Raw genomic sequence first — 12,240 nt, forward strand, 5'->3', positions numbered from 1 at the left:
CACGCACGCACGCACGCACGCACGCGCGCGCGCGCGCGCAATTAAGTCATAATGATCGTAGGACGTCATCATGACGTCATTCGTCATTTAACAATGAACTTATAAGTGATAAATAAGACCATGATGAAGTCCTTATAATATTATTATGACTTCTTATTATAATATTATTATGACTTGGGACATAGCATCGATATAATATATAGAATTAATGTACTCTACGTGGTTCACTCAACTACGTACATTAATTATACATTTAAAACTTGTATAGTTGTCTTTATAGTTGCTACTACTATGTTTTTCTCTGAGTGGAGAGATTCCAGATATGATATAGCTTCGCGACATTTAAATAGGTTCGCGACGACGCACACGCATTGCGTGAAATTAATTTCTATTTTCGGAAGCGGCCGGGAACGTGTGAAGAATTTAGAGCGTGCGGGTATACGTAATTCCGAGGTAAAACCAAGGCTTGCGCGAGCAAGAAAGAGAAAGAGGCTAGCAAATCGAGAGGCGGCGACCAGCAGCGTCAAAGAATCGCGATATAATCGAGATAATTGCTCGCGCGTGATGAGCGGCGAAGAGAAATGCATGTTAACGTCATTGGAATAAAGCGGATATTTTACTTTATATCATTATGCAAGAGAAATCCGTATAATATCCACATATGTATGTGCATCGCAGGCCATTTAAAAAGGTCAATTTATTTTTAGCATTCGTTTTATTAAGTTAATTCTCCGATTCAATGGAATGATCTCCGACTGAATCGAAGTGCATAACTCGTTAGTTTGTAGGATGATTATAACAGTCACGGGAGAATTATTTATTTATACCCGAGATTCCATTAGAGAATCTCGGGCATAAATAAATAATTTGCAAGTGAATCTCTTTTTATGAATTCGAAAGGGCGGATCGATAGCGTCGCGATGATCGATCAATTGCGCGAGTTGCCAGAATGGATCGAGTGAATCAACTAAACGCGTTAGCCGAGGGACTAATTGATTCGGGTTAAGTACATTGTATTTTATCCACGTGCACGATATATCAGATTACGAAGGCAAAGTGTAAACACAATCAAGCGACGAGCGAAAAGGCGGGCGCAAACTGAATTAAGAGATCGACCGAGATTCATTATCGATTACGCTTTATCACTCGATCCTCCCCCATTTCGCTTCTTTATATAGGGTGTCTCACTTTTATCGATAATATAAGAAAATCTTTGATGGATTTATTTTCTCGAGGAATGTTTTCGCTTATCAATTTATCACCGTTTAAAGGTATCATGTGTTGAGCATCATTTGCCCTCAAACTAAAATCCTGTTATGGCGATAAGTCTATTTGAAATATAAGCAAAGTATATAAGCTGTTGCCTAATTTGTTGGAAAGTTCCGTTTTTGATCGCTTGTAGCTGGTAACTATTAACATCTTGATATTTCAATATTACACGGAAACGATTTATTGAAGTATCTAAAATTCAGCTAGATCTGAAGATATTGAACTCTCAAAATAATTATGTAAAACATTCAAGATGATAATGCTTATATTCTAACAATCAGCTTGAATATCTAATAAAATATTTGAATGGTCTGACATAATTTTCAGATCTATCTAGTTAAATGTTTAGAGATACAGATCTGAAAATACTTTTGTTGAAACATCAAAACAATTATGGGAATTCAAGTATGATATGCAAAATATTTTGATATTCTGAGCAATCAACTTGTGTCCTACTTAATCGGATTCTTTTTTCAGGACGTTCAAGCTAGTTGCTAGAATGTTAAAACTTTTTGTAACATTGTTCACCATGGTTTAACAAAGCTATTTTCAGATTGATATCTAAAAGAAAAAACAATTTTGCTAAAGTATCTAAAAATTTAATTAGATCTAAAGATAATTTTAGACCATCAAAATAATTATGTAAAAAATTCAACCATGATGAACAATGCTGCAAAAAGTTTTAACTTTCTAGCAACCAGCTTGAACGTCCTGAAAAAAGAATCCGATTGCATTAATAGGAATTCTGATTGAAGATAAATTAGAATTTTCTAGTTGAATCTATTATAATATTAAAGCAATTAGAATTCTGATTGATATAATTTCCTAGTTTGTCCATTTTCAATCAGAAATTTTTAAATAATTTTGATTCCGATAAAATGATTTTCAGATTTGTATCTATTTAAATTCGTAGATACTTTATTGTTAAATTCATAATGTATCAAATTATACTCAATTTAAGTTATTTTTAATCCTTTCTATATAGATCGCTACTGCTCCTACTCACTCAATATAATTAATTTAACTAAAACAATGGAATTAAATTAACGAAAATTACAATAATTTACCACAATAACAAAATGTGTTAAATTTGACTCACATTTAGTTTATTGTTTACTAAGTACATATGTCAACATGGATGTTGTTTACTTTGACACTAATCACAGAAATGAATCGATTATACTTTGACATATATGGAAGTTAAAAATAATAGCATATTATTATAATTCAAATGACTAAACTATCCTGCTAAATTGCTCCTTTGATTTCTAAGTTTTCAGCAAAATAGTATTATTTCCGTGTAGAATTTTCGTTCACCGTGAGGAGATCCTGATGGTTATTCTACAATATGCTTTTTGTTTTCTTGCTTTTTGCTATTTTTTACATTTTTGTCTTTTTGCTTTTTATCCGGTTTTTGTTTTATGTCGCCCGAGATAAAAGTTAAATAACTTCAGAAGAAATAGGAAACACAAGAAATACATTGTCGATAAAACGGTTGTAAAGGGGGAAGAAGCAAGAGACAAAAAAAGCATGAAACAAAAAACAAAGAGCACATTGTAGAATAGGCTTTACGGTCGAAAACGATGAAACCGAGATACCCCCCTGTATGAGAAAGTTTTAACGCGCTGAAGATATAATAATAATTTAGTGGCGAGTCGCGTCGGTAATTTATAGACGCGGATGCAATTCTTGCTTTAAGCACGAGACAGATCGACAGGAGCGGCTCGACTTCATCTTTGGCCGGGCATGATCGATTCACTCGCCGATCAATTATTCATCGTTTCGCTCGAAATTGAAGTTCTACGTCGGCCTTCGCGGGTATTAACTTCGATTAAGATTCCCTCCCCGAAGCGAGCACCGTGGACGGCAAAATAGACGATATTATTAGTAACGGGATTAAAATAGCGGACGATTAGACTGCGCGTTGCCTTGATCTGGGCGAATTTTGTTGCCGAAATCTTGAGAAAGCTGCCGAGTTTTAACCCTTTCGATTCAACTGCAATAAATGACATAAATAGCGATTTTAAAATTGTATAAAGAATATCTCACGAATATAAGATTACATTAAGAAAGAGCATTGAAATTAAATCTGTCAATTATTGCAAACTTTTTGTGATCATCCTGAAAAATAACGATATCTTATTACGTCTACAATTCCGCAAAAGCAATCGCGTTATCGATGAAATCACGAAAGGTCGGTGTGTAATAGGATGATGGCAGCATGCCGATTCGCATACAATGGCGATGCGTAATCATGTAAACGGTACAATGGCAAGATGTATGGCAACAATCGTTTGGTGATCAAAGGAGGAGTCTACATAGATGCGCGCATACAGACGCGTGTTAAATACTTTTAACGCGATTCCTAACGTGCTGCAACTGCGCTAACAACCGCAACTCATTAGCAAGTTTGTCATTCGTGACTAAACGTGTTAAACCACAGCCATTAACGTCCTGAGAAAGCGGAAGCGTATACCTATAAAAATACGAAGAAATCCTATCGATTCTAACTCGTGAAGATATCCTCCAAAATTACGTCGATTTCAAAAAAAGATCATCAAAATTTAGAGTGATTAGCCGAATATTTTTTTCACATAGAAAGAATGAGTTTGCTGAAGTATCCAAAATTTTAGTTAGATACAAATCTGAAAATAATTTTGTTGAACTAGTTCGATCGATAATAATTATGTAAGACTCAAACTGACTGTTAGAATGTCAAAACTTTTTACAATATTGCTCATTACGCTTAATATTTCTAAACAAAATTATTTTGATGGTCCAACAAAATTATTTACAGATTTCACCTACACCGGAAAAAGTTGTTCATTCATAAACTGACGAGAATAAATCAGTTAAAAGAAATAAACCTATTTTCGATCAGAGCGGATTTAATTCTTAAATATTTTAGAATGAATTTATATACATATTTAAAAAGCCGGAGATTTCTAAAAAATTAGAATCTTCGACCGAAAACCCAAGAAATGGCAACCGTGAATGCGTTCCTTTGCAAGACTTTCGGCTGATGCAAAATCGATCCGGAGCTTTATTCTCGAAAAATATCACATAAGAAAAATACTGTAGTATATATTACGTACGTTATAAATTTTTTATATATGATATAGAAAAATACAGGTCTTGAAAGCATTCCATGCAGTTTCCGAGGCATTCTGCGTATATTCTATTTATTTTTTTGGTCGGAAGACAAGCGAACGCAAACTCGCTGTGAGGTATATGCATGTATTTTTGTCGCTCTTATTGGATATTAAATATCCTATGAGGCGACGACTTCGATATCAGTTCGTAAGGAAAGGTCAAGGCAAAATGTGAAACGTTCTAACAATAATTAATGCGCGTTTCGACATGCGCCCGTGTAGAATGTGCGTGTTTCATGCGCGAGGGTAGATTATTCAATCGTCCTCTTAAACGCTACCGAGCGGAAGCGGAAGCTTTTCCGCGCGATCCTTTTTCGCGAATACGTCGAACGCCAGTAATTACCGGTCACTGGTGACCTCCCCCCCCCATCCCCCCCCCCCCCCGTCGGATGAAGCAATTTATCATCGAAGAAATATTTCAACGAGTGTAATAAATGGGTTTTGTAGACGTATCAATACGATCGAGCTTTCACAAATGCTCTGTGGATGATTACGTTGCCTTTTCTAAGACCGAGCTTTCGTTTTGAGAAGCCAGATAAATTTTATTTTCATTATCTTCGTACAAAGGGAAATGATACGAAAGTCTTTTGAATATTTCTAGATTGCTTTATAATTTAACTTTATCAATATTGAGTGATTAAAGCTATCGATATTGAGTGATATAGAATTGATTCGTAAATACGTACAATAGACTACTCTTAATTAATGTAACACAAGTTTTTCATACGTTTCATACTTTTAATGACAAAGTATTTATAATCTAGATCTTTATAAATAACCTAATTATTGACTTAATCTTTAAATGGGTAGGTGGCACGATAACCCATGCATAATTATTTTTAAAAAAATCTTGCTTCGAAAAGGAAAACAGAAAATATTGTCCAGAAGTTTTAAAATTTGAAGATTCGTCATTTTTATATTCTTTTATTTTATAAGGATATTATTAATTTAAGTTTAGTTTATATATATATATATAAAAAAAATATATATATATAGTCCAAATGTGTACCTTCTCATACATTTAAATAAAATATATAACACAAAACCATTTAAAAATTGAAATCACTTATCACGCTCTCTGTTATGATATTGACCACCAAACTGATACATAATGGACAGAATTTTTAAAAGCTCGTTTTCACTTATATCCTTACAGCTTTTAGCGTAACTGATTGGACTGCCTCAGAATCTTCTATAATGACCATTAAAGGCACAGTTTACCGCTTAACGACCTCATTCACTTGTTCATGAAATTTACGTAACGTTTTAAGTTTAACGGTATAACTAATTACGAGAATAAAAAATAATTGTGCGAGCAGAGCGTGCTTATCATCACAAAATACTGTGGCTCGTTCGCCTTCATTAATTGTTTCGCTTAGAAACCGCGCAGACGGTACTAAGTGATTTAACCAGTAATTGGCGTAATTAAAACAAGTATGCGATGAGTGCCGAATGCGAATTAAATGAACGCTGTCAATGAGTCGTGCATTTCATCGCGCAGTTTGTTTGTTTAACGTTATTCGCAATGAGCGCAATGTTTCGATGCAGGGGGAGGTAGATCGGGTCGTCAATTTATGCCGTAGATCCAGAGTACCAGTCGACCGTATGGAAATCATGGGGGAAGTAACCGCGGTATTTTTAACCGTTATCGTCTGGTGCTCGTCGCGAATCACCGAGATGAAAAATTTGACTAGGTGGCAGATATGTAACTTTTAATACTCACAAGGGTGCACGGAAGGGAGGGGGAATGGACCGCGGGAAGTGGGGGGAGGAGGAAGAGGGCGTGTACATATCTCGTCGGGGATTAAAAATAACCAAGACATGTGTAATATGCTCTTCCACTGTTTGGCGGCTAGAAATACATACATAGTATGTGCCGCGCCGATGAGGCACCCAGTTCTCCCTTCTCTTTCTCTCTTTCTTTTTCTCTGCCTCTCTTTGTCTTCCCTTCCAGCTTTTCTCTTTAATTTTCTCGAGCGCGACTCGCGTGGTTTATTCATACGCGAGTAAATATCGAACCCCCTGTATTAACGGCCGTATATATAGAGACTACATCGGGTGTCCTAGGACCATCCAGGAATGTTTTCAACGGCAGAAAATAGAAACGGAAGAAACGCCGACTCTTAAAGCCATTAAGAACGGTCTCGAGAATCGAAGATTAAAAAGTATTGGCAAAATAAGAAACTGAATGAGTATTTTTTAATAACTGCACACTGTTACATTTATGTTATGTTAAAATTATAGCCAATTTGAGTTATTTGTAATTTCTAGGTCATTGCTCCTACTCAATATGTAATTTACAACTAAAACAATGGAAAGGAGTCAAATTTAACTCAAGAAAATATAATAATAAAACAAAATTATTTAATGTAAATAATTTTATTTTATTATTATATTAATTAAAATTAAATCGTAAAATAAAAAAAAATGTAAATTTGACTGTAATTCAGTTTATGATTTACTAACAAGGAAACAGCTCGTCCCTCGTCAATTTTGATAGGCTTGGGATACATTATAGAGCATAAAAAATATTAAACTCATATTTTTTTATTTGTTTATCTCAAAATTTAAAAGTTAAAAGGAAAAATCCTTGAAAATAACGGATTTTATTTTCAGCGAATATATCTTCGAAACAATGAAATATATGAAAAAATGTTTTACACAAAAGTTTTATGGTGCATATTTTATATTTTTAATAACAGTATGTTCACATTTATCGCAAATGAAAAAATCCGTTATTTTCGAGGGATCGTTTCGATCCCTAAACTTTGAAATAAGTAATACATATACAATAAAAATAATACATATACAATAAAAAATACATAAGTTTAATGTTTTTGATGTTCTACAACAATATATCCAAAGCCCATCAAAATCGGTGAGAGGCAGTTTCGATTGATTTTTTTATAAGTGTGTATGTTAGTATGTTGTTTATTTGAAAACTAAGCGATTCATCCACAGAAATGGATTGATTGATAATATTTTGATACACGTGGAAATTAAAAATAACAAAATGTATTTAACTGATGAAATTGGATTATTATTTCTTATTGGATCTTATTTCTTGGATTATTATATCTAGTTCTTTCAACATCTAACAATACACAAACGGAGGACGACAACTTATTTTTCAGTCGATCTTAATGAGCATTATATCTGACAAATTTTAACGATGTACGGAACATTTTTTTTCTCGAAGTATCGAACGCTCATCGCGCTGAATCTCAAAAAAAAATGGATTTTTGCAAGTTGGCTCATTTTACGAAGTGTTTTACGAAGTTTTATGCTCGCGTGCATTGCGACTTCTGCAGCGTGTGTTACAAATAATAGTCACAACTTGGCGGACGATATAAACGTTATTCGATTTATTTATAACCATTAGATATGTCATACCGTTCGTATATATTTTTAACCAGTTCACAGCCCGATAACGGAAAGAGATTGCCAAGTATGTTATTTATAATCTTGCAACCAACGACTGAGGAACAATTCGTCGGTACGTGAAATTCCCCATCACGAACGGGCTCGAGACAGGCGTCTATCTCCACAAGTAGGTATGTGTGTGCGCGCGCGCGCGCGCGCGTGTGTGTGTGTGTGTATGTGTGTACCACACGAAGAGATATGTACCCGAAATACGCACATTGCGAGCAGAGAATATAAGAGCGTGAATTATTAACCGACTTCCCGATAACACATTAGCTCTTCGCGTTTCTGTATCGGGAACATACGCACAACCTATGCACTGTACTTTCGCGAAAGATACGGTAAACCGTGGAGCTTTTACGCGGAAACACATACACGAATTCAAATCGACTCTCTACGCAACCAAAGATAATAATAACAATTTATATTCAGCAAAATGCGAGTAATCCGTAAACCGTTTCCAGTAAAGTCTAATGCGATCAGCAGTGGCTGCAATATTTAAGTAAAAAGTATCGTGAATACGAAGGGAATGATCAGCTCCCAAATAAAGGAAATGTCCAACATTGATTAATCGATCAAAGGCGAATCAAAGGCGGCCCTCTCCCACCTCCTTGTTCCGTTTGCCTTCACGAGGCGCGTGTCTGACAACGACCGTCTATTTCTACTTGCAGCGCTATGCTCGGCTTTCTATCTCCCGGGAACGAGGCATCAGCCGTGGTTTAGGGTCTTACACTGCAATTCTACATCCTATAAACAACCGCCGGGAAGACTCGACAGCAGTCGTTATATCAGCGATGTTATTAACCCTTAATCGGTCTTCGTATATCTTGGCACACGTCCTAACAAAAATCATTTTCATCCCACTGCTTCATCGCATACTGAAAAAAGTCTGGTAATAATAATCAAGTATACATGAAGTTTTGGTAAAATAATTTCGATCAAATGTTTGGTTAAAATAACCAAAAATAACCGACATTAATTTTAGATATTATCTTTTAATTATTACCAAACGATTATTATTATTATTATTTTATAATATTTATTAAATATTGCACCAATACGCTAAACAAAATATGTATATTTTAGTAACCACTATCGGATTTTATTTTAGTATTGTTTGGCATACCGAAAAAATCCAGTAATAATAATCGAGCTTAAATGATAGTTACTAAAAAATTTGGTGAAATAACTTCAAACACTCGGTTAAATAATCAAAATCACAATTAAAAAATTGTCTTATTTTTCTAATTATTATCAAACCGTTAGTTACTGTTTTTATGATAATATAATTTGATAATATTTAAATCTTAAATCAACACTAAATAAAATATATTTGAGAGAAAAATAACTATTACCAGACTTTTTTTCAATTGGAATGCACAACACGCAGAAAAATAATACTATATGCAAATATTTATTTGTTTCAAAAGTTCATATATTCATAAATTTATAATATCACAAGTTCATCACAAGCATAAAATTTATTCAAAATTTATTCTGAATCCTAATAAGTTTAACATTTTAATCAAAATTATTAAACTAACATAAATTTAATTCGTTTATTATATAAAGTCACTTTTTCGAAATTCTTATCTTGAATTCATAATAATTAATTTTTCTAAATTTTGTATCAAGTATATTTTAAGATTATCATCAAGAAAATATTTTTTTTGAAGATAACCGTTATCTAAAAACAGTAAACAATATTTTTCTTGTAGAATAATATTTTTCTGGATCTATGATTTTATTCTTCCTTTCTTTGACAGCTTTACGATTCTATTTCATTAAAAAAAAATTCTATGTACATTATTAAAGATATTAGAATGACAAGCATAAGAAACACGTTTTCATGATGCATGAGATTACGTATCGTAGATATTATTTCGTTGCGCGAAAAATCAATTTCTATTCTCGTATTCTTCAAGATATTCGTGCAAGATGTAGCGATAGCGTCAATGTTAACATTAGCCGAGAGTTCTAGAAAACTTTAATACTAACCGACTATGGATATGAATCAGTATTTCTGTCGCTCGCAAACTTTCCCCACCCTAATATGCAAATTTATTATTCCATTTCAAATAATATCACACTTCCAGCGCCATGAGGACCAAGTATATAAAGAAACAAGAGAGAGGTTAAGGAATAAAAGAAAAAAAAGAGAAAAGAGAGACAGAGAGCAAGAGAATTAAGAGAGAATCCTCTCTCTTCTCCTTTCTTTTTCTTCCGCATCACCTTCCCGCAGCCATTTATATTTCCATCCGCCACCATCTATCATTACGAGTGTCAAAATTTCACTTGACAGGACTCAAGAGATCCATTTCGCCCAAAAAGCAGCACGCGTTACTTGGCGCGTTATACATCGGCACGCATTCGGGATATAGGTATTCAAGTTTCATCAACAGCGGGGCGTACAGTAATCCGCCAAACATTTTGATGCCTTGCGACGGGCGGAAAAATAAACGGTAGTCGCTTCTCCCCGCGTTAATACACCAGGTTCTGGCTAAATCGCCGTGCAGACGAGAAAAGATAGCGCGTGCAGAGAGCGGTTCAATACCAAATTCCGACCGTCGTCGGCAGCACCGAAATAACTTAACGATCTCCCTATTCAAGTATATTTCCTACCCTATCTAAAACGCACTTTTTCTTCTTGTCTTTGTCCTTGTTCTCGTCTTCGTCCTCGTCCTCATTGTCGTCATCATCATCATCATCATCATCATCATTATTATCATCATCATCGTCGTCGTCGTCGTCATCGTGCGCGCGAGATTCGCACGTGCGTAATTATTAGCTACCCTCCTATCGATTCGGGGGCCGGATTCGCCGTAACAAGCGAGCGAACGAACGGACGAGCAGAGCAAGCGGACGAGCGGCTGTCAAAGGTTGGGTATATTTCCTCGGCAAGTGAGTCTAGGTCATCCGTGGTATCGGGTCGATACCACGAAAGCGGGACAAAGGCGAGTCTTCGACTGTGCCTCACGCGTATTACAGTCGGAGCTGACCAGAAGTTGATGCATGGGCTCGCATGGCGAACGGAAAAAAGTTCTCGGTCCCTGTCTCATTTTGCTCTTTCCGGGAAGAGAAGAGATAGAGGGCGGGAGCGGGGGCGGAGGGGAGAGACGAGAGGGGAGGTAGGAAAAGGAGAAGCCACCCTCGAGAGACCTCGCACCCTTGCGCGGAGGGATCTATGCCGCCGGAAGCCAACGAGAGACTTTTACGTTGCATGCACGCGACTCGAAGGCGCGGAGAACAGATCGCGCCCACGTGAGACACGCGATACACGCGTGCAAATCAGTCGACTCGGTCTCTTTCGCGAAATCCAGGACTTCATGATTAATGACGTGAAGGATTCGTCGAGCGTCCATTCGGATTGAACGGAGGTTATTAATGTGAGTGAATGAATCTTAAGTCTCTGTACTGTGAAGACAATCTGACATCGATGTTACACGCTTCCTATTTGTAAAACCACAAATGGAAAATTTTTAAAACAGAGTATCGATTAACTCTCTCTCTCTCTCTCTCTCTCTCTCTCTCTCTCTCTCTCTCTCTCTCTCTCTCTCTCTTTCTCTATCTTTCTTGGTCAGCGTTCACGTTTGCGCCGCGTGACCAGTCGAGATTTCGGGAGGATTCGGACACTGGGAAAAGAGTTTGATTATCCTAATAGGAATTTTAGTTGAAAGTAGATAGATCAGAATTTTCTGGCTGAATCTATTATAATTCTAGTTGAGATAACCAGAATTCTGATTGCTATGATCAGAATCTCTGGTTCGTCCGTATTTAATCGGTCTCTTCAGTGTAGGAAAAAAGTTGCATTAATAAGAATTCTAGTTGAATCTATTATAATTCTGGTTGAGATCAAAATTCTGATTGTTATGATCAGAATCTCTAGTTCGTCCATTTTCAATCAGAAATTGTTCTCAATGGAGGGGTACAAAGATGTTTCGTCCGTCACTCGCACAAATATAAGATCTCGAAATTGTCGAAACGGCCTCTGGGTTATTCAAGCTAGACGACATTACGTATACGTCTAGAACGGAGTGTCGCGAGCCAATTTTTCGCGAATCGCGGACTCGAGCGGTCGCCAGCGATGAATCTCGTGGCAAGACTGGTTTCTCAAGGCACGCATTACGGAATTCGTTCGGAATGGATTTTGAACGGAATTATTCGCTTTCCTTGGAGAACACAATAGAAATCTAGGGAATAAGCGAATAATTCCTAACGGAATCCATTCTGAATAATTCCATAATACGATACCCTGATCGAAAGTTGGTTTTCCCCGACAATGCGCCTGCCCGATCCCGGGGCACGCGTCATGCAGGAGACTCTTTCTCCCTCTTTCTCTCTATCTCTCTCTCTCTCTCTCTCTCTCTCTCTCTCTCTCTCTCTCTCTCTCTCTCTC

The 12,240-nt window shown here is 36.2% G+C and overlaps 1 protein-coding gene across 8 annotated transcripts in view; it reads right to left on the reverse strand.

The window, feature by feature from the left end:
- LOC108688841 (plasma membrane calcium-transporting ATPase 3) overlaps positions 1 to 12,240 on the reverse strand; it is a 95,797-nt gene that overhangs the window by 81,451 nt on the left and 2,106 nt on the right. The gene's annotated exons all lie outside the window — the stretch shown is intronic.

The sequence above is a fragment of the Atta colombica genome, unplaced genomic scaffold, assembly GCF_001594045.1.
Source record: "Atta colombica isolate Treedump-2 unplaced genomic scaffold, Acol1.0 scaffold242, whole genome shotgun sequence".
NCBI lineage: Eukaryota > Metazoa > Arthropoda > Insecta > Hymenoptera > Formicidae > Atta > Atta colombica.